This window comes from Schistocerca nitens, chromosome 1 (assembly GCF_023898315.1).
Source record: "Schistocerca nitens isolate TAMUIC-IGC-003100 chromosome 1, iqSchNite1.1, whole genome shotgun sequence".
Taxonomy (NCBI): Eukaryota; Metazoa; Arthropoda; class Insecta; order Orthoptera; family Acrididae; genus Schistocerca; species Schistocerca nitens.
In genome coordinates this window covers 761,267,036-761,291,619 of record NC_064614.1, presented here as the reverse complement: position 1 = coordinate 761,291,619, position 24,584 = coordinate 761,267,036, and the positions used below count along the sequence as shown (strand labels likewise).

At 44.7% G+C, this 24,584-nt stretch overlaps 1 protein-coding gene and 1 non-coding gene across 2 annotated transcripts in view; one reads left to right on the top strand and one right to left on the bottom strand.

Moving 5' to 3' along the window:
- Positions 1-24,584, top strand: part of LOC126261115 (low-density lipoprotein receptor-related protein 8-like) — a 248,854-nt gene that overhangs the window by 123,929 nt on the left and 100,341 nt on the right. The gene's annotated exons all lie outside the window — the stretch shown is intronic.
- Positions 15,669-15,740, bottom strand: Trnai-aau (transfer RNA isoleucine (anticodon AAU)). The gene has a single exon. It is a non-coding gene; the product is annotated as a tRNA-Ile (tRNA).

Genomic DNA, 24,584 nt, shown 5'->3' with positions numbered 1-24,584 from the left:
AGTCTGGAATCATTAACAGCTGTCTGGCTCAGCGAGCGGTCTGTTGTCGGCTAGAAGCAGTGCAGCCTTGACGCACGAGTGGAGGTTTGCGACCCGGTGACGGCGGTGGAAACTATTCACATGCGACCCGTTGATGGGGCGGGGATGGAGGCGGAGGTATTGTGGGGTTGGAGAAGAGAGTGAAACGTTCCACAGCGCCCCATAGACCGACAGATCTTAATAAGATAAGTTCAGGAGCAGGATACCAGAATTCTAAGTGGTTTACTTCCACCAGCATGACAAGTCAACCGAGAAACAGAACGCAATTACCAACCATTTTGGTATTGGAGGATATGACTACCTAGCCTGTGGGAAGCCTCCAAAGATGTCAACGGGAAGTGTCTTCAATGGTTACCTGGCGACTGTAATCCCACCATATATATATATGCTCGCCATACAAAGGGACACCCATGATCAGTTTAATTACTTAATAAATTTGGTATCTATGCCAGCTGGAGTAACCCATGATATCATTAGGGGGAGGGGGAATTAATTAATTTGATAGCAATTTGCTATCGAAAGTGCACCAGAAACCACCTCATTCCAGTACTCACGTTCACGTGTGGTTTTAGTTTACGAGACCGACACGCCTCTGCCTGTGTGCTGAACCAGGCTAACTGTTAGATACGTCCTTACTGAGTGTGTCGGTTGTTGATTCGACGGAATATATGTACTGTGCCCCTCACAGCTGCAGGCAACAAGACAGTTCTTTTGGTCACATCTTATAAGTAATGAACAATACGAAGTAGAAACCGTGGCGCCCAAGCGCGGAAGAGGCTGGCCACCACAGACAAAGCGACAAAGGTTCACCCGACAGCTTGCTCTGAAAAATGATACAAGCCGTGAAAGTTTCGTGGTGTATAAACCTTGTTACTTTGTGGACACGACCTTGTTAACAGGAGTTCTGAAAAATTATTTTTAACTGAGATGTCATTCTCTCCAACCGGTTTCCCCTTACAGTTACAGTAAGGAAGAATTAAGACGGGAACCTTACCAGTTATCAAGCGATTCCAGTTATTTATTGGGGAAACTTGGTCCTACAGAAAAGTTCAATGGTGTGTCCTCCGCTCGATAAGGAACGGAGTCATACATAGAACAGCGCCAAGCTGCCTAATTCACAGATGCAACTGAATTAAGGATAGTCTCCAACATTGGGTGCAACGGGTATTTCATGCATCTGTTACGCGTTACTCAACCAGCTTCGAAGTGGACATCCATCCGCCAAACGCAGATATAAGTGGAGACACGGCTGCAAAAGCCAATTAGTCAGCTCAGTATCAACAGCACCTCAAGAGATCAAGACTCGTCCAGAGTCGCCGCCAAGTAGAGTCAAACTGAACATCCTGCAAGTGATATTGGTTATCGTTAACTGGATTCAGGACCAGACCAGAGTGAGAGACAGGTCTGTACAATGAACACTGGCAATTCAGCTTTTTCTTGTATCTGCTTCGTTTCATGCCTTTTGAGTATGTATGTATATTATTTGCTTTTGCTGGTACAATAGAGGAATTAAATGACTCCGTGGTGTCGTGGCTCGAAGGCCAGGAGGCAGATTTATTTTGCAGAAGGGAATAGGAAAGTTAGTATATTGTTTCCTCAAATCTCTGTCTCCATGGTGATACGATGGAAAAATAGTCAGTACCTGAATGGAGTTCAGCCTGAAGTTAAGCACGGGAAATGGGCGTTTGAGGCAGATGTTAAAATCCCACATTGCTACCCTGATGGAGGTTTTAATGTAGGTTTTTCTTTTCTTTCTACGACCTGTTGTTGTTGTTGTTGTGGTCTTCAGTCCTGAGACTGGTTTGATGCAGCTCTCCATGCTACTCTATCCTGTGCAAGCTTCTTCATCTCCCAGTACCTACTGCAACATACATCCTTCTGAATCTGCTTAGTGTATTCATCTCTTGGTCTCCCTCTACGATTTTTACCCTCCACGGTGCCCTCCAATGCTAAATTTGTGATCCCTTGATGTCTCAAAACATGTCCTACCAACCGATCCCTTCTTCTAGTCAAGTTGTGTCACAACTTCTCTTCTCCCCAATCCTATTCAATACCTCCTCATTAGTTACGTGATCTACCCACCTTATCTTCACCATTCTTCTGTAGCACCACATTTCGAAAGCTTCTATGCTCTTCTTGTCGAAACTAGTTATCGTCCATGTTTCACTTCCATACATGGCTACACTCCATACAAATACTTTCAGAAACGACTTCCTGACACTTAAATCTATACTCGATGTTAACAAATTTCTCTTCTTCAGAAACGATTTCCTTGCCATTGCCAGTCTACATTTTATATCCTCTCTACTTCGACCATCATCAGTTATTTTGCTCCCTAAATAGCAAAACTCCTTCACTACTTTAAGTGTCTCATTTCCTAATCTAATTCCCTCAGCATCACCCGACTTCATTTGACTACATTCCATTATCCTCGTTTTGCTTTTGTTGATGTTCATCTTATATCCTCCTTTCAAGACACTGTCCATTCCGTTCAACTGCTCTTCCAAGTCCTTTGCTGTCTCTGACAGAATTACAATGTCATCGGCGAACCTCAAAGTTTTTATTTCTTCTCCATGGATTTTAATACCTACTCCGCATTTTTCTTTTGTTTCCTTTACTGCTTGCTCAATATACAGATTGAATAACATCGGGGAGAGGCTACAACCCTGTCTTACTCCCTTCCCAACCACTGCTTCCCTTTCATGTCTCTCGACTCTTATAACTGCCATCTGGTTTCTGTACAAATTGTAAATAGCCTTTCGCTCCCTGTATTTTACCCCTGCCACCTTCAGAATTTGAAAGAGAGTATTCCAGTTAACATTGTCAAAAGCTTTCTCTAAGTCTACAAATGCTAGAAACGTAGGTTTGCCTTTTCTTAATCTTTCTTCTAAGATAAGTCGTAAGGTCAGTATTGCCTCACGTGTTCCAACATTTCTACGGAATCCAAACTGATCTTCCCTGAGGTCGGCTTCTATCAGTTTTTCCATTCGTCTGTAAAGAATTCGCGTTAGTATTTTGCAGCTGTGACTTATTAAACTGATAGTTCGGTAATTTTCACATCTGTCAACACCTGCTTTCTTTGGGATTGGAATTATTATATTCTTCTTGAAGTGTGAGGGTATTTCGCCTGTCTCATACATCGTGCTCACCAGATGGTAGAGTTTTGTCATGACTGGCTCTCCCGAGGCCATCAGTAGTTCTAATGGAATGTTGTCTACTCCCGGGGCCTTGTTTCGACTCAGGTCTTTCAGTGCTACGACCTGTTATGAAGCGTTATATATACGTGTGTCGTGTGGTGTTTGTGTCGCTGCAGATGAAGGGAAGGGGACACACAGCCCATTCCTCTCGAATAGCACCAAGGCGGCCGTCGGGCTTCACGTCCCCAACCCGCGTGATGACTGGGTGTGATGTCCTTAGGTTAGTTAGGTTTAAGTAGTTCTAAGTTCTAGGGGACTGATGACCATAGATGTTAAGTCCCATAGTGCTCAGAGCCATCCCCAACCCGCGGATAGATCACCATCAATATTGTAACGTACCCACGCTCTATGATATGCTGAAAAATAGTAAGAAATTTAATCTATTTAATCGCACGAAGTCTGGACGAACCATACGCCCCAACCTGCGTCCCTCTTGCTGCCACACAATAGAGATTTTTCCCATCAACAGGGTTCGAACCGTCTACCTCAGAGTCCAGCGCCAGTGTGACTAGTGTGCGCTACCGGTCTCGGCTGCAGAGGAACATACCTGTATACAGAATACGCACCTAATCCCTTTCAGACATTTTTCAAATGGAATCATTGCCAGTTATGGGCCGTACAGTTTTCAAACTTATTTGCTATTTCCCAATATTGCCTTCTAGTCATTGCCAGGAAACATCAGATAACCTGTATGTACCATGTTGCAAAAGATATAACATTCAGATCAATCCACGAGTGCGTCACATATGGAGCCACTTCTAAAAACTAACACGATCACTGAGAACCCGCATATAATACGACCTCTTGCAGTGTAAAGTACAAAACACCTATCACAGTGAAACTGGACAACTTCTGGACACTTTCAGTACTTCTCAATATGTACTGCAACACTTAATTTCCAAATGTATGGAATTCTATAACATATTAACAGAATCTTCCGTCGGTTCTTGGTAGAACAACATTATAATAAATGAAAAGCACCAGTTTGCTTTTGTTCTACAACATTGTAGAATTCTATAACATTTATCATTTAGTTTTGATAGCAATACAATTTTTTGTGTGCAGTGACGTATTCGTAATATGGAATACAAATCGTCACAAAGTTACTCCCCAACTCAGGACAATGTTGCAACATGAAGTCTACGACAGTACAGTTAAATTCCTCTGTCACAAGTAAGAGTTTACCTAGTGTTTACATCACTGATGCTTACAACTCCAGTGTTTATACAGTGTCTGTATCTTCACACTGCAATGACCTTCAGACACGCATGTCTGATGGACATTACATTGTCAAGATACACTCACTGTAGCAACACAGCATCGTAACCATCAATGATGTATCCATCCATCGATAGGCTAAAATGAGGATGTATCATCTCTCCCTGTGCGGGCATCACGAATTTTACGAGCATAAGGGTTGTGAATATGTGACATGTGAATACTTGGGGCGGTCCTTGAGGCATGTCGCGTACCCCAAGTGGTTAAGGCTACCTCTGGCGATCAGCGGGAAATCCGGTTCGAGTCCCGGTTCGGCACAAATTTTCGTGTGTCGCATAATGACGTTTCTTTACGCACATTTATTACTTTGTTACATATTTTCCCAGTTTAATCGGTATTGTTTACCTATAATCAGAAAAAAACTTTTGGACAAAGTTTGTCGATTTGGTGAAATATATTCTTCCAGTTTCCTTAAATCCAAATAATTATAGAGATATCCTCACTGAAACAAAATAAGAATAAAAAACTGTATTAAGCAAGATAATTGAACAATATTTTACTCACTTTTTTACGGATGTGTTCAATGCAAATCCTGTAAGCAAGATAATTAGCTCGAACTGTTGGACACCTACTGACAAGTTCAGTGGTATAATAGAAAACAACGCCATAATACATCTGATACGACACTCTGAGCAAATGTATATTAGAAAATGTGTGACAAGAAGAAAAACTATCGGTAACGCTTCGCATCTCTCTAGTTTTACCGTCTGTTCATTTCATAACACACACAGAATGGACGTTGAAGAGATTTACCAGTTCCAGGGGTACGTATAATGTATACACTGTGTGTCATGTTTGTCTTTATTGCCATGCATTAAAATAAAGGGAAAAAAATTGTTTTCGCACATTTCAGCGAAAGGCCCAGTCGATGCACGCAACAGGAGGTAGTGAAAACGTGAAAACTGACAGAAAAACGGATCAGTTTCCAGATTCCTTCAGTTGTGTGCTTTCCTCTGGTAGACAAGAATGGCCGTTAGCAGAACTGGCTCCTTACCTGCAATTCTAAGAAGGCATTCGATAGCGAACACATCGCGCGTGGGCGGTGGTCAGGTTGTGTTCGCAGCTGGTAGCTTTCTCAGCCCGATTACGGGAACCGACCGGAGCCAGTGCCCGCTCAGCCATGCTAAAAACACATCGGTGCGGTTCTATGGAAATTGTCCGACGATGCAAAATAGGCTCATGAATTCCAGTCTTGCTGCACAAACATTCTAGAGTGCCTACATTACCCGTATTTGTCCACTCAGTACCTAGTAACTTGGGTAATCGCTCTGGAAACGGAGATGCTGCCGAGCCAGCAACTTATTTTCGAAATATGGAAATCATAAACCTAATTTGCATTGGGATATCTCATTGCAGTATTTTTTAGACCAACGGCAAATACCATCAGAATGAGAAACCAGTCTATGCTCCCATCCAGAACCCCAGATCCCCCAATTGAAGAAGAAGAACAAGAATTCAACAATGGGGCACTACTTTACAAAAGAAGATATGCCGCTAGTAACTGATAAGGATGTTAATGTTATCAAGCATTGCGTGGGTGTGCAACATTCTGTTTACGATACATGAGGTAAATTCTGTTGGAGAATTCGGTGCTGTCTAAATAATGGGCCATCTATGTGATCTAGGATCCATAATAATTATGCAGGCAGGGAAGGCTGCAAATTTTTGGGTTTAGATTTTCCATGTCCAGTATACAAAGCTACCCAAAGGTGTTGGCTACGAAATATTCACGTAAAACTTTACGATTTGTTTGGGTATCTGTGGGATGATTTAACATTCAATTCTTTGCCACTTCACCGTGTTATGGTTCAAATGGCTCTGGCACTCTGGGACTTAACATCTGAGGTCATCAGTCCCCTAGAACTTAGAACTACTTAAACCTAACTAACCTAAGGACATCAAACACATCCATGCCCGAGGCAGGATTCGAACCTGCGACCGTAGCAGTCGCGCGGTTCCGGACTGATGCGCCTAGAACCGCTCGGTCACCATGTCCACAGTGTTAGTTTTTGCGTCAGATCATAAGTTTTCAAAGCATATGCACATAGCTGGACAATGAAAATCACTGTTAAAGAACATACTTTACTTTATTCCAATATTGAAGGGTATTCGCCAGCACTGTTCCAAGGGGAAGATGCCAAGTAAGATGTCTGGGCCCCTCGTAACCTGCGCTGTTTGCGCCACAGTCCAAACGCAAAAGGTATAACCCTCCAAATTAATAGTTTTTACGATTTTCTCAGATTTTACGTACGGTTTTAATTGTTAAGTTTGTCATTAAGAAAATATTATTCTGTTTTTAAACTTAGCAGGGAAGCCACGGTACTTGCGGCATGGATAAAAAATGCTCAGATTTCCGTTGGAAACGTTTACGTCCGCAGATAATCTCTTTGAGATATCCAGAGTGTCTGCGATGCTGTCTGCTAGGAGTTAAAGATATTACTGTGAGGTTACAAATACCACTATGCTCACATATTCACACAATTAGACTGCACAGTACACGTCAGAAGAGCTTTTACAATCAGATATTGTATCTTACCTTTCCTGGCCGCACCAGAGTCAGTTTCTATTGCCCGGGAGACAGGAACTTTGTTTTGCCATGGAAATTATGGTTCAGGGTTTCCGTAATCCTAATGAATTACGGTCAGAGCCTGCTGTTCTTCCCATTATCGAAGGTGTTTTCCAGCAGCTGTTGGAAATATACTACTCCAAATCAAATATACTTTGGGATAGTGCCTGCAGGAAGTAGCTCTATGCTGAACAGTGCTGTTAGTGAGAGAAGGAATTAGCCGATGAAAATGCCTGAGTTGTCTTCGTGAGGCTGACTAGTTGAACGGGCTGAATGTTAAAACAAATTTTAGGAAGCTGCTGGGAGTTTGCAGAGTCGAGTAGCCTTTCTGAGTGTCAGAGACGTCTCGAGAGCCCTCTGGGTTGGAGAGGATGTTTTGAAGAGCATTTCGTGTTACGCAGTCGGTTCGCAAGTGCCAGTGAGATCTAATGAGTCATTTTCCAATTATCTAGCCCAGTGTCCTGGTTTAGTGAGCGTCCACGTGTTCGTCATGCACAGGGTGTTCGGCGATCGAGGCGAAGTTCGACCGGTCTGGTTGACTGGGAAAAATCTTATTAGTTTCTGCCGAAACTGAAAATATGATGTTTTTTGTCTCATTTGACCAACTGACTTGGAACTGTATTCCAGTTTTGTCTTTCGGAAAATTATCGGCGGAAGCTGGAGCCAGCTGGTGGCTCTGTATGAAGGGAAGAGCCGTTCACTGAATTCACAAAGCAGTACACACTGGCGACCAGTCGATGACCTATTCCTTGATTTCCGGGAGGCGTTCGATATAGTTCAACGCTGCTGTCTGACGAACAAGATGAGAGCGTGCGGGATATGGGATCAGCTATATGATTGGAATGAAGAGTTTCTAGCAACACAACACAGCACGTCATTATAAAAGGATAGAAACCTCTAAAAGTAAAAGTAACTTTGGGCGTACCCCAAAGAAGTGTTACAGTACCATTTCTTTCCGCAATGTTTATAAATGACATAGTGGATAACGTCGGAGATTATATAAGGATTTCACGGGCGGAGCATTTAATTCTATAAAATATGTAGAAATAAGGAGAAAATATGATAATAGAAACAAGGATAAAATACAAAAATGCAGTAAATGAAGCAGGCAAAAAGTAATACAAACGTCTTATAAATGAGATCGACATGAAGTGCAAAATGGCTAAGCAGGGATGGCTAGAGGATAAATGTAAGGATGTAGAGGCTTATCTCACTAGGGGTAAGATAGATACTGCCTACAGGAAAATTAGAGAGACCTTTGGAGAAAAGAGAACCACTTATATGAATATTAAGAGCTCAGATGGAAACCCAGTTCTAAGCAAAGAAGGGAAGGCAGAAAGGTGGAAGGATACAGAGGGTCTATACAAGGGCGATGTACTTGAGGACAATATTATGGAAATGGAAGAAGATGTAGATAAGATGAAATGGGAGATATGATACTGCGTGAAGAGATTGACAGAGCACCGAGAGACCTGAGTCGAAACAAGGCCCCAGGAGTAGACAACATTCCATTAGAACTACTGACAGCCTTGGGAGAGCCAGTGCTGACAAAACTCTACCATCTGGTGAGCAAGATGTATGAGACAGGCGAAATACCCTCACACTTCAAGAAGAATATAATAATTCCAATCCCAAAGAAAGCAGGTGTTGACAGGTGTGAAAATTACCGAACTATCAGTTTAATAAGTCACGGCTGAAAAATACTAACGCGAATTCTTTACAGACGAATAGAAAAACTAGTAGAAGCCGACCTCGGGGAAGATCAGTTTGGATTCCGTAGAAATATTGGAACACGTGAGGCAATACTGACCCTACGACTTATCTTAGAAGCTAGATTAAGGAAAGGCAAACCTACGCTTCTAGCACTTCTAGACTTAGAGAAAGCTTTTGACAATGTTGACTGGAATACTCACTTTCAAATTCCGAAGGTGGCAGGGATAAAATACAGGGAGCGAAAGACTATTTACAATTTGTATAGAAACCAAATGGGAGTTACAAGAGTCGAGGGGCATGAAAGGGAAGCAGTGGTTGCGAAGGGAGTGAGACAGGATTGTTGCCTCTCCCCGATGTTATTCAGTCTGTATATTGAGCAAGCAGTAAAGGAAACAAAAGAAAAATTCGGAGTAGGTATTAAAATCCATGGAAAAGAAGTAAAAACTTTGAGGTTCGCCGATGACATTGTAATTCCGTCAGAGACAGCAAAGGACTTAGAAGAGCAGTTGAACGGAATGGACAGTGTCTTGAAAGGAGGATATAAGATGAGCATCAACAAAAACAAAACGAGGATAATGGAAAGTAGTCGAATTAAGTCGGGTGACGCTGAGGGAATTAGATTAGGAAATAAGACACTTACAGTAGTAAAGGAGTTTTGCTATTTGGGGAGCAAAATAACTGATGATGGTCGAAGTAGAGAGGATATAAAATGTAGGCTGGAAGTGGCAAGGACAGCATTTCTGAAGAAGAGAAATTTGTTAATATCCGGTATAGATTTAAATGTCAGGAAGTCGTTTCTGAAAGTATTTGTATGGAGTGTAGCCATGTATGGAAGTGAAACACGGACGATAAATAGTTTGGACAAGAAGAGAATAGAAGCTTTCGATATGTGGTGCTACAGAAGAATGTGAAGATTAGATGGGTAGATCACATAACTAATGAGGTGTTGAATAGGATTGGGGAGAAGAGAAGTTTGTGGCACAACTTGACTAGACGAAGAGATCGGTTGGTAGGACATGTTCTGAGGCATCAAGGGATCACCAATTCAGTATTGGAGAGCAGCGTAGAGGGTAAAAATCGTAGAGGGAGACCAAGAGATGAATACACCAAGCAGATTCAGAAGGATGTATGTTGCAGTAGGTACTGGGATATGAAGAAGCTTGCACAGGATAGAGTAGCGTGGAGAGCTGCACCAAACCAGTCTCAGGACTGAAGACCACAACAACAACATGTAGAAATATTCGGGGGACGACCACATTAATCGCAGATGAGGCAGAGGCCAGACAGATTTATCTGAAGAATTGTCAAGAAATGTAGTCACAAAGCAGGTAGCTTACAAAACCCTCGTTATATCAGTACTTGAATACTGCTCGTCAGTGTAGAATCCGTACCCGACTGGACAGATAAAGAAAAACGGGGAACAAGCAAAAAAGAGCAGGGGTATTTTGCGATACGATGTAATTTACTGTAGAAGTTTTGAGTGTTCGTTCCTAGAAGAGTAAACTGATATATTGCTTCCTCTTACGTGTATCTCGCCATGAACGTAATTCGAATTTACATGAAGGTCTACCTGCAATCGTTCTTCACGCGAACCATTCGCGACTGGAGCATTAAATGGGGAAGTGACGATGGTACATGAAGTACTGTCCGCCAGGCATATTGTAAGGTGGCTTATGGAGCGCAGGTGTAGCGGTAGAACGGTTTGTATTTTCCAGTCCAGTGTTCGTGTTGGGGCATCTTGCTGAACGCAGTTGCACTGCTACAGGGCATTTCTTAGAGGTACAAAAGTAATGAGAAGTTTAAGCCAGCCTAGCGCATCAAAAGCAAGGCTGCCTTTCCTCATTTAGACTGGTTTTAATAATGTAGCAGTGCAGAGAACAAATCAGGCTCCTCCAAGATACGTTCCCAATTAAATCTACGGAGCAATAAGTCACGTAATTAGTCTCTCGAACCACATCTTACTGAAAGTTCATCATTCCTGGCCGCAGCCGCGAATATTTTCTCAGTTCTTGTTATCCTCCTCGATGTAGCAAAAATGTTCAATACGACCCGGCGCACAGTGAAGTAGTGATCGATGGAACAAATGGCGGTTCCGAGGGAGCGCGGATCCAGGGTTCGATTCTGTGGGCAGGGGGAGGCCACACAGTTCGTTACTGTCTTCTCCGTCACCCTCCCCCCTTACCCTCCCCCCTTACCCTCCCCCTCCCAAATATAACTTGCCATCACCACTCTTTTAACTTTGCGCGGATGTGTATGATTTTAAGAACAAGAAAATACGTTTTAACGCACTGAGACGACAGAAATCATGGGATAGCGATATGCACGTATAGACATGGCGGCAGTATTGCGTACACAGGGTAAAAATGGGCAGTTCATTAGCGGAACTGCCATTTGTAATCAGGTGAACCTTGTGAAAAGGTTTCTGACGTGATAATGGTCGCACGACGAGAATTAGCAGACTTCGAACAGAGAATGGCAGTTGGAGCTAGACACGGGGGCATTCCATTTCGGAAATTGTTAGGGACTTCAATATTCCGAAATCCAAAGCGTCAGCCAGCCGTTGTGCCCGAGCTGCTCTAGGCGCTTCAGTCCGGAACTGCGCTGCTGCTACGTAAGTAAGGTCGAATCCTGCCTCGGGCATGGATGTGTGTGATGTCCTTAGGTTAGTTAGGATTAAGTAGTTCTATGTCTAGGGGACTGATGACCTCAGATGTTAAGTCCCATAGTGCTCAGAGCCATTTGAACCATTTTGAATCAAAGAGTCAAGAGTACGCCGAGAACAGTTAATTTCAAGTATTACCTCTCACCACGGACAACGCAGTGTCCGACGGCCTTCACTCAACGACCGAGAGCAGGGTCGTTTCTGTAGAATTGTCAGTCGTAAGAGACAAGCAATACTTCGTGAAATAATCGCAGAAACCAGTGTGGGACGTACGACGAACATACCCGTTAGAGCAGTGCAGCGGAATTGGGCGTTAACGGGCTATGTCAGGATACGCCCGACGCTAGTGCTTTTGCTAGCAGCACAACGTCCCCTGCAGCGCTTCTCATGGGCTCGTGACCATATCATTCCGACTCTAGACGACTGGACAACCGGTGGGCTGGTCAGATGAGTCCCGGTTTCTGTTGGTAAGAGCTGATGGTAGGGCTAGAGTGTGGTGCAGATCCCATGAAGGCATAGACTCAAATTGTCAACAGGGCAATGTGTAAGCTGGTGGTGGCAACATAATGGTGTGGGCTGCGTTTGCATGGAACGGACTGGGTCCTCTGGTCCAACTGAACCGATCATTGACTGTAAATGGTTATTTTGGGCTGCTTGGAGACCAAAATGCAGCCATTCATGGACTTCATGTCCCCAAAAAATAGTGGAATTGCTGTGGATGACAATGCGCCAAGTCACCGGGCCACAATTGTTCGTGATTATTTTGAATAAAATTCTGAAGAATTTGAGCGAATGATTTGGTCACCCAGATCGCCTGACATGAACCCATCAAACGTTTGTGCGACATATTCGAGAGATCAGTTCGTGCACAAGATACTGCACCGGCAACACTTTCGCAATTATGGATGGCTGCAGAGGAAGCGTGGCTCATTATTTCTGTTGAGGGCTTCCAACGATTTGTTGAGTCAATGCCACATCGGGTTGCTACACTACGCCTGGAAAAAGGTCCTACGCAGTGTTGGCAGCTCAGTGTAGTTTGGAATAATAGCACACAGCAGTAGGACGTAGCAGATTATCTTAGCGGCAGCGTGGAGACGTCTGTGGTCCGGATGCAATCGTAATTACGTTCAAAAAAATGGTTCAAATGGCTCTGAGCACTATGGGACTTAACATCTTAGGTCATCAGTCCCCTAGAACTTAGAACTACTTAAACCTAACTAACCTAAGGACATCACACACATCCATGCCCGAGGCAGGATTCGAACCTGCGACCGTAGCAGTCGCGCGGTTCCGGACTGAGCGCCTAGAACCGCGAGACCACCGCGGCCGGCCGTAATTGCGTATTGCTGTCATATTTCCGGATAATCTTATTGTCATAACTAGCAAGTAACAATGTTGTTGACTGTTTCACCGATTAACCGTTTTTCATCGACTTTTTAGTACGTGTAGCATTCATCCAGGGTCTCCATAGGCCTTGTTATCTGGAGACTGACCGAAAACGCGTCTTGACGTCAGCAGAGCTCGGGTACTAATGAGGCGAATCTCTTGCTGGGGGGCTTAGTTTAAATATTTAGCTTCGAAGAAAATCGACTTCGCAGAGGGCTCTATTTTCTATAGCAAACCTGTGTTCATTTACACAGTTTTGGGCAGGCTGCACAGTTTCGTTAGGATGTCAGACACTGACTTTTCCTGACGGCCAGAACTGCCTCTCTGGCCCCTTTAGTGTATTCAAGCAAGAAATATCTTTCAAACTTAGCACTAGAGGATCTAGGGGAAAACTAACTTCTAATTAATTGCAATTACGACCAGCAAAAATTATGGACTGTACCTATATACCATTGCAACATTGTCTATATCTCGTCCGCCCTTGCGACACACACACAATCAGGAATCAAATTATAGTAAAAATAAATTCGTATAAGATTATCGTCGTCAGACTCAAACTGTTGTTAATCGCTGATGAACCTAATTCTGATGTGAAGCTAATAGCTCTCCACACCTGGTGTCTGTAGAATCGCATACGTGATGTAATAATGATGTGTCAATAAAACAGGTTGCTATGAAATGTAATCTGTGCAACCAGCCCCTTTTGCTACTGACAGAATAAAAGCTAGTATCTGGAGAGTGGTGGCAGTCTGTCGCGCCGGTGTTATGTTATGCGCGAGTGTGACAGACAGAAGCACTCTTATATGCGATGCGAGAGCGATGTGTCACCTCCTGCTGCTGCTTCTGATGGCTGGGGCAGGTTTTTGTTGCCGCATCAGCGCCCAGAGAGAACATTGACATTTTTGTCAGCCTATTCTGAAGCGCCCCTCGCGCCTTCTTTCATTTCCCTCATGCCATCTCTGGACGGAGGGGAGGGGAGGGAGGGAGGGAGGGAGGAAGGGAGGGAGGGTCGCCTGTCAAGAGCTGGGGCGACGGACTGGCTTCCAGATTGGAAATGATGATGACGAATGGTCCATCAGAGAAAATAACGCCGCCTGCCGTGCCTTGGGGAGCAAGCCGGCGCAAATTGTGATTGGCAGTTATCGACAGCGCGAGTCAGCGTGTGCTTACACGGATTCTCGCTTCCGACGCGCGCGCGGACACACACACACACACACACACACACACACACACACACACACACACACACACACACACAGACAGAGATTTCAGAGGAGGGGTATCTGCAGAAGTCAGTCAAAAACTGATTGACGGCCCATCAAGCGCATAATAAACCGCTCACAACACATTCGTCATTCCATCTACATGTGTATTCTGCGAAACATTGTGAAGTGTGTGGCAGAGGGTGCTTTTTATTCTACAACATACGAGGGCGGGTTTTAATTTTCATATTTGAAAAATAAAGAAATTGAGTTATTAATGAGTTTTTGATTGCAGGTGCATGTCTGTAGTCGTGTTAAATGTTGCCGTAGCACCATCCGCTAGATGAAGATTAGAAAATCGCCCAGCCCACTGATGAAATGGATGGAATATCGTGCGGTAAGAAGCGGAAATGTTGGAACTGTGTAAAGCGAATCCAGAAGGCTAAATAAGTCATCTGTATTGGCCTGGCTCAGCTTTTCCACTGCTGCTGATACCTAATCACTGCACAGTGTTCTATCCACTTTACGAGTGGGCTGTGCGATTTTCTATTAGTTCAAATAAAGCTGCATGGTTCCACACACCTAAAGGTTGACTTGTATAATGTAGATATGCACACTAAAGTGAAGACTGAAAATTTTTACCGAGGCCAGGTTCAAAATGGCTGTAGGCACTGTGGGACTTAACATCTGAAGTAATCAGTCCCCTACACTTAGAACTACATCAACATCCATATTCCCCAAGCCACCTGACGGTGTGTGGCGGAGGGTACTTTGAGTACCTCTATCGGTTCTCCCTTCTATTCCATTCTCGTATTGTTCGTGGAAAGAAAGATTTTCGGTATGCCTCTGTGTGGTCTCTAATCTCTCTGATTTTATACTCAAGGACTCTTCGCGAGATAAACGTAGGAGGGAGCAATATACTGCTTGACTCCTCGGTGAAGGCATGTTCTCGAAACGCCAACAAAAGCCCGTACCGAGCTACTGAGCGTCTCTCCTGCAGAGTCTTCCACTAGAGTTTATCATCTCCGTAACGCTTTCGCGATTACTAAATGATCCTGTAACGTAGGATCTTCTCTCTCTTCTATCAACTCTACCTGGTACGGATCCCACACTGGTGAGCAATATTCAAGCAGTGGGCCAACAAGTGTACTGTAACCTACTTCCTATGTTTTCGAATTGCATTTCCTTAGGATTCTTCCAATGAATCTGTCTGGCATCTGCTTTACCGACGATCAGCTTTATATGATCATTCCATTTTAAATCACGCCTAAAGCCTACTCCCAGATAATTTATGGAATTAATTGCTTCCAGTTGCTGACCTGCTATATTGTAGTTAAATGATAAAGGATCGTTATTTCTATGTATTCGCAGCACATTACACTTGTCTACATTGAGAATCAATTGCAACTCCCTGCACCATGCGTCAATTCGTTGCAGATCCTCCTACATTTCTGCACAACTTTCCATTGTTACAACCTCGCGATGTACTACAGCATCATCCGCAAAACCTAACCAACCTAAGGACCTCACACATATCCATGCCTGAGGCAGGATTCGCACCTGCGACAGTAGCACCAGCGCGGTTCCGGACTGAAGCGCCTAGAACCGCTCGGCCACAGCGGCCGGCCCAAGGCCAGGATTTGAACCTGGGTCTTCTGCCCATTAGGCAGATGCGCTAACCACTGTGCCATCCTGGGACAAAGGACTTCCACAACTGCACGGAATAATCCAGCACGCCTCCATCCTCAGTCGATATTCCCATTCACGCTTCCGTCCACTTGGTATTCGCGTTAAATTCGAACAGCATTGCAAAGGCTTTTCTGTAAGTTCATCTAGCGGCGTGCTACAGTATTTTGACACCTGGTTATCAACATGTACCAGGTCCGCAGATGTGTATCTGGTAACAAACGAAAGATTACGTGGCTTTATTTTTTCGAGGCTATAATTAAAGCTTTCAATACCCCACGTATTGTTTCGTCCCATTCCATTCACAGATGGAACAGAGGAAGATGCTGAAGTGTCAAATGTAGATGCTTTTTTTTAAGTACTCTCAGTGCAATACCTGAAGGTTGCCAAGGAGCAGGGATTTCAAAAACATCGATCATGTGAAACTGAACTCTCCCTTTTCTCATGTGACATCCCGTAAGACATGGATCGACGTTGTCAAGTGACATAGTGTTTCTCGAATTCCGAAAAGCGTTTGACACGGTACCATATGCACGCTTATTATCAAAAGTACGATCGTATGGATATCAAGCGCAATCTATCATTCGACTAACGATTTCTTGGTAGGGAAGATTCAAAACGTTTTATTGGATGGAGAGTCAGGCAGATGTAGAAGTAACTGTGTGTGCCCCAGGGAAGTATGTTGGGACCCTTGCTGATCATGTTGTTTATTAACGACTTTACAGACATACTGCAAATGATACAGTTATGTGTAGTGAAGTGCTGTCTGAAAAAAGTGCAAAAATATTCAGTGTGATCATGATGAGATTTCAAAGTGGTTTAGACATCGCTGTTCATGTTTATTACCGACATATTGCAGCCGATAAGGAATTTCTGTCTGAAAAAAGTGGAGAAATGTTCAGTTGGATCTTGATGAGATCTCAGAATGATTCAGAGATAGGTAACTTGCTTTAAACGTTCAGAGATGAAAAGTTATGCACTTCGCGAAACAAAAAGCCGTAGTATCAATGAGTCACAACTGGAGTCGGTCAGCTCCTACAAATTCCTTAGTTTAGCACTCTGTAGGGGTATGAAATGGAATGATCATATAAGCTTAGTCGTATAAAAAGCAGCTGGAAGACTGCCGTTCATTGGTAGAATACCAGAGAAATGCAGCTGGTTTACAGAAGAGTCTATTTACAAATAACTCGTGCCACCTGTCGTAGAATATTGCTAAAGTGCATAGGACCGTACCAGATAAGGGTAACGGGAGATAGTCAACGTACACAGAGAAGGGCAGCACAAATGGTTTGTTTGACCCGTGGGAAAGACAGACGCAAACTATCCCGAGAAAGCCTACTTTCAGAGTTTAAAGAACTGGCTCCAAATGATGAATCTAGGAACATACAGCTACTTTCTGCGTATCGCTCCCGTAGGTATCGTGGGGACAGGATTAATTACAGCTGGCAAAGAGACAAACAGTTATTCTTTCCGTGCTCCGTATGTGAATGGAACGGGAAGAAACCCTAAGTCACCTCTTGCTCAGGACCTGAAAACGTACTTAGACGACGATATAGTGACGTCCCAACGTGGAATTCCACGTTCCACTACATGGCGAAGCGGGAAATGAAAAATATGACATGTCAGATTTTTGCTTCGTGGAGAGGAACGTGACCAATGAGATTCGCCGCTTAGGATACGTTGTATTAATCCAAGCTGTTTAAAGCATCAGCATATAAGTATTTCTCTAAAACGATTCGCTGAGATACGATTTGGTATAATAAAATGGAGGAAGCTATATATCGGTATTTACAGGCTACCTGTAATTGACGCTTTTAGTGTTATAACTTGGGTCTCCAAAAGTATACAAGACTACCGTTTAAAGGCTATTGCACAATGATGAGCTGTTAAAATTGTGTCGTTTTAGCTACAGTTTGTCATAGTTAAATACCAAATAATGATGACGTTTGTAGATAGAACCGTTGCACATTGTGTATCATATCTCAGGCACTGCAGGTATGTCGAAGCCGTGATGTTTTTTGAAAGCTTTGTGAATTTCAAAGAGAAGTAAAAAGTTCGGGCCCAGCTGCTTGGAAATATTATTTTCACCCTTTGTTTTCTGAAAGATTCTGGGCCTTTCTTAACAATTTAATAGAAGCATTATCTGCAACGGTCGAATTCGTCATTATTGAGCTGCAATTCTTGTTGCATAAACCAACGACAGGAATGTTTACGCATTGGCCAGAAATCTTAATGTTACCGTTCTGTAGCGGAAAGTAGACACAAGCTACACACTAGAAGTTTTTGGGGTTATGAAACTTTGTGCAACAAATATATATGAGGGCTGGAACTTAATAGTGGCAACTATTTATTCACAACCGATAGAAAAGAATTAGATGGTTGCACCCGTTACTGTCCTTCGAAGTAGTCACCAGCGTTGTGTAGAACCCGTTGGCAACGATGCGGAATGCGTAGTATACCGTTAGCAGAGCCTGTTCTGTTGGTGGTGCGAATGGAGAGGTCTACTGCCTGTCGAATCTCTGGAACAGTTCCGAAGCGAATGCCACGAAGTGGTTCCTTCATCTTCGGAATCAAATCAAAGTCACAAGGATTTAAGTCCGGGGAATATGGTAGATGGTACAGTACGTCCCAGTCCCATCGAGCGAACAGAGCAGCCACAGCTTGCGCTGTATGCGCACGCGCATTGTCGTGCAAAATGATGGGTGGGTTGCGCAGAAAGTGTCACCGCTTCTCTCGCAAAGCTGGTCGCAGGTGATGCTCCAAAAACGAACAGTAATACTGTGCACTGACGGTCTGCCGTGGAGGAACGTAATGCGTTAGGATAACACCACCACCGTCGTACACGAGAATCACCAGAACTTTAGACCGCTCCATTCGCACCATCAACAGAGGAGTCTCTGCTAACGGTATACTACGCCTTCGACATCGCTGGCAACGAGTTCTACACAACGCTGGTGACTACTTTGAAGGACAGTAACAGGTGCAACCGTGTAACTCTTTTGTACCGGTTGTGAATAAATAGTTGCCACTATTTAAGTTCCAGTCCTCGCGAATCCCGGTCATGAAACATATGTGAAGTACGTTATTTCAGAGTAATGGTAGTCAATACTTTATCGAGGATGTTGTGTCCTGCCTACTCGTCAAATATGGGGTGCCTAGGAAACCTGTTTCTCGGATCGCTAGACAACAATTCAAGTAAATCGTATTAATGAATTTTTATTACAGTAAGATAAATGACAGTACTTAACTTCGAGAATTTACAATGATGCATCGCAAGCGATGGACGACAGACAAAATAAGAAAGTCTCTTCAGTATATCCAACTCCTAATACAAGTGAAACAATGAAACAATACAGTTCCTAAGTCGCTGCTGTGGAAATCGTAGAACGTCTAGTCTTGAGCTGGGCCGCGGCCAGTTCTCTCCGCCTAGAGACCGCTGCTGTCTCGTTGTCGTCCTAGAGAGGGGGCCGGTCAGCGTACTGTTGGCCGACATCTTCTTCACTGATCCCCACTGTTCTAACGTTCCTGACCAAGGTGCCTGCGCTTGACTTCACGCTCGAACAGAGGATACAGATATTATGCATGCGCATATTAGACACTCTACTTTAATTATGCTCTTCTTCGACAATCGCTAACAGAATTAACGCAACTATTTTACACGCGCCGATTTTCGTAAAGCAGCTATGTGATCTGCGCACCAGATTCAACCAAGAACTGCCGCTAGAGAGCGCTGAGGCCGGAAATCACGGTGAGGTGCACTTTCCGTGAGAAGCAGCAGGTCCTTTCAGAGCATGCAACCACCACGACTGACACCACACCTTGCTTGCTATGCGATGAGAAACACGTCCTGTGTGATGACGGCTTAGCAACAGGTACAAACGGAAGTACTCTCTGCTATGCAGTTCATAGTGCTTTGCCGAGTATGGATGTAGATGTACCGGGTGATCAAAAACTCAGTATAAATTTGAAAACTTAATAAACGACGGAATAATGTAGATAGAGAGGTAAAAATTGACACACATGCTTGGAATGACATGGGGTTTTATTAGAACCAAAATAAAAAGTTCACAATTTCCGACATATGGCGCTGGACAGCAAAACGTCAGTGACTGCGCATGACAATCGTCTATAAAAGGAGGTGTAATGAGAGAATCAGATCCGCCAGCAGTCGCAGCATGTTGACGTTACCTGAAAAGGCGCTTTTAGTGAAGCTGTATTATCAGAATGGGGAAAGTGCTTGTTCAGCGTTACGATCCTATCGCCATAGGAACGGGATTCGAACGGGTAAAGGTCCGTTGAAAATGCAGCTGTGGCGAGAATGATTTCGAAGTTAGAAGCCACGGGTTGTTTAGACGATAGACCCCGTAGTGGCCGACCTAGCACAAGGCGTAATGCTGCTGAGACAGTTCAGTAAGAAAGAGAGACTGTAGCGGGTTCGTCTATGCACGGGGAAGTCAGCGCTCGTGCAGTCGCACGTCGCACCGGCATTCCATACACTACTGTTTGGTTGGCACTTAGGTGTACCCTCCGATGCTATCCGTGCAAAATCCATCGGCACCATGAACTGTTACCTGGCGATTTAGTGAAGCGGAGGGCATTTGCGGTGTGGGCGTTTCAAAAGATGGCGGAAGATGACGATTGGTTGAGTAACGTGTTGTGAACCGACGAAGCTCATTTCACGCTCCGAGGGTCTGTCAACCCCCACAACTGCAGAATTTGGGGTACCGAAAATCCTAGAACTGTCGTGGAAACTCCATTGCACGACGAGAAAGTCACGGTATGGGTTGGATTTACCACATCTACCGTTATCGGTCCTTTTTTCTTCGAGGCAATTCGTGATTCTGGTTTTGTAACTGCTACCGTGACGGGTGAGAGGTACGCCGATATGTTACAGAATAGCATCATCCCCAGCCTGGCTGATAAACAACCGCTGGAACGTACGATGTTTATGCAGGATGGCGCTCCACCACATATTGCTAGACTCGTGAAAGATCTCTTGCGCGCGTCGTTTGGTGATGATCGTGTGCTCAGCCGCCACTTTCGTCATGCTCGGCCTCCCAGGTCCCCAGACCACAGTCCGTGCGAATATTGGTTTTGGGGTTACCTGAAGTCGCAAGTGTATCGTGATCGACCGACATCTCTAGGGATGCTGAAAGACAACATCCGACGCCAATGCCTCACCATAACTCCGGACATGCTTTACAGTGCTGTTCACAACATTATTCTTCGACTACAGCTATTGTAGAGGAATGATGGACATATTGAGCATTTCCTGTAAAGAACATCATCTTTGCTTTGTCTTACTTTATTACACTAAGTATTGCTATTCTGATCAGATGAAGCGCCATCTGTTGGACATGTTTTGAACTTCTGTATTTTTTTGGCTCTAATAAAACCCCATGTCATTCCAAGCATGTGTGTCAATTTGTACCTCTCTATCTACATTATTCCGTGATTTATTCAGTTTTCAAATTTATACTGTCTTTTTGATCACACGGTAGATGTAGAGTGCACACCATCGAAAAATATATTGTTTCTGACCTAAAGAATTCACTGACTTCTCTTTCGTATTTTCGTGACGTCACATTATCGAACAAATTTTATCCTTGAGAATACACACTAATGAAAGTGAGCAATAGTAATGCGCTGTCGAACGGCAGACTAGGGTGGCAGAGTGGGAGCGGTTAGGGCGCAGCTGAGGGCTGGCGTGGGAGCTGCACCGGATGCGGGGTGCGTGGCGTCCCGCTTGGCTGCTCGCAGCCGGCAGCCAGTGAGTGCGTGGGTGCGTGCAGTATGGCGGCAGGTGCGGGCGGCTCTACCTGCCGCCCGTACCACTTGGGACGGGCTCCGAACGGCTCACTAGTGTTCACTGAAAAGGGGTAGGTGCTCTGTTCCCCACGATGGGCACAGAGACAGACGAAAACGAAGTACTCTACTAGCAGCCGTTAAAAAAAGTCAGCTAAAAAAATATAGAGCTGCGACCTTGAATCTCGATGGTGTTCTAGAGTCCATAGTCATCCTTCAGGGCGACACATTTCTCACTACGACGGATCGCTTGCGGAGACTTAGGTTGTAGAAGTTTGGATTTTGACGGATCAGGAAACGTTCCATCTCGAAACTCACCCCGTTGTCATCCGGAAATGCCTAATTAAAATTTCCCGTGTTTACAAGCCGCGTGACTTGGAATAAAATCTAGAGAAAGCAAAGACGGATGCTTCACGGTTGTATAGAGGCGGTAGCGACAGTTTCAACCGTGCGCCGGCTTCTAGCGCTTTCTGATGTCACTGGTCCCTCCGCCGGGAAGTCAGACGAGTTTAACAATTCCTGACAGCACGTTTAAACGTATGCAAGCTCTCGATAGAGCACGACAGAGTTGATACCTTTAGTAGGTACCTTTTCAATTACACACTGATTTCTCATGGGCCCTGTATAGAGCCGAGCGTTCGCGAAGTGTTGCGGAGAAGCTGACTAATGTGACATCACAGGTTAGTATTTCTCGTGGGCCCCCGTCCCTCGCCGGACCGAAGCTGCTGCTAGGAACTGCCCAAATCGCCTTTCGCGCATACGTCACTTCGGCACTCTCTGGAAGGTTCCAGATGCCGCTCATCGCCGCCATGTGAGCGGGACACCGTGCCAGCCCCGGCAGTCAGTGCTTTTTACTCGTGATGACAACAGCGGTGACTGCTGTCGAAAGCTCGAGTGTTCCATTCGATGTGACACGGCTTCTAAATAGTAAAGATTTTATTCAAGCATGCCACCTCCAAAGACTCAGAGGACACATTCTGAAATGCCTGCCATGCAACGATGTCTTCATCTGAGGGTGGTGGTGGTGGTGGTGGTGGTGGTGGTGGTGGTGGTAAGCAAATGCCGTGTCAGGCGAATACACAGCGTGGTAGGGGGTGAACCATTAAACAAAAACTGATAGACAAGAAAAGTAGCGTGTATGACTCTGTTCTCCGCAGACTCAGCGAAAGCACCCCCGTGGACAGTTTCCTATGCCACTTCTTCTTGACAGCCTCTCATAGCGTTGTCAGGAGGTAGCGGTAGCGTTCCCTTGGGACTGTTTGCATCTTGATGTATACATACAGACTGAACCGACGAATGAAAAAGTGCACCAAAGTCAGGGTTCGAACCCAGGTCACTTGCTCACTAGGCAGATGCACTGATCACTTCACCAACTTGCCACAGTGGCTTTAATTTGCGGTATCATGTCCGAAAGAACAGAGGATACGGAACAAGAAAGGTCTAATGAATTTATGTCCGCAAATGCATGGTTTAATGAACTTTTGTGCGGAAATGTATGGTTTCCACACTAGAGGCCATTAATTCAATCATAAGTTGTTACAGTGACTGCGGTCTAATACGCGCTGCACCATGTAGCCACAGTTCAGTAAGTGCTGAAAATGGCTTCCATGTGCCTCAACGCATACATGTACGCGCTGTAGCATGTTCTGTGTCTCACATTCACATCGGCCATGCTGCACCCGAACAATATTAAAAGCAGCATGAATACGCTGCTACAGTGTCTCCGTATCGGCAATGAGCTATGCATACACGATTTTTGTAGATGGCCCCATAACTAGAAATCGCATGGGTTGAGATCTGGTGACTGACAGGCCATGCAACTGGACCCCTCGTCCGATCCATCGACCAGGAAGGCCTGATTGAGATGCGCTCGGACGTTAACGGCGAAGTGGGCTGGAGCACCATCGTGTACCAGCCACATAATCCTTCGAGTCATCATTAGCACTACTTGCAGCAGGGAAGGCAAAGTCACTCACAAGAAACGTCGATAGTTCCGGCCTGTTAGGCAACGTGGAAGAAAGACTGGCCCCAATATGCGGTCGCCGCCGGCCCACACATTCCGGCTGCACCGATGCTGATCATTCGCTGACAACACACCGTGGAGGTTCTGCATACTATCCCACAGATGACTGTTATGAAAGCCGAAGATACCACTCCGCGTAAAGGTGAGCTCATCTGTGAGTAGGATGAATGAAACAGATCCCGCAATCGTGGTTCCCTGATGAAGAAACCAGTGACAAAACTGTTACCGATGTGGAAAGTCTGTCCTAGTAAGCCCTGCACACGCTGTAAGTGGTAAGGATAGTAAAAATTGTTACGGAGAACGTTACATACGATTGTCTGCTTACTCTATACTTGAGGATCAGCTGTCTGGTACTGACACGGCAATCGCCTTCCATAGCGTTAATCACATTTTCCTCAAAGTCTGGTGTCCGAACATTTCGGGTTCGTCCTTCATGATTTCTTGCTCCCTGAAACGATCCTGTCTCAGAAAAACGGTGAAAAACTGCTGCAAACATTGAATGCTGTGGTGGTTGTTGACAGGGATATGTCTCCTACTACAACCTTGCTGCCCGCTGCCCGCTGCCTGTTGCCATTTGCCTTTCTGTAAGTAAACGTCATGTCAGCAAGCTCTAGATTCGAATACGGAAGCATTGTGTATAGCGCTGTATTGCATCCACTACAAGGTGAATCGGAAAGAACATTACCAATTACTGTGGCAGGAGGGGTAACTGTGGCTGTATGGTACAGCGCGTATTAGACCGCAGTCTCTGTAAAAAAAAAGTATGATTGAATACTCTTACGGAAATCAGCGATACGCCGCGAGTAATGAGGATAATGGGCAAGAGGCATGACATTAGTAGTATGTGGATAAGTTGAGAATTCGGGTCTGGCGAGGGGCGTGCTTGGGTAGTCCGTGAAGTTGGAATGACCGCTGTGTCAGAATGGTTTAGTGGTTTCGCCGGCACGGTAGCTCAGCGTGTTCGGTCAGAGAACGGGCTGGTCTCCATAATAAAAAAAGAACTGAGTGAAAGAATCAACAACGAAGT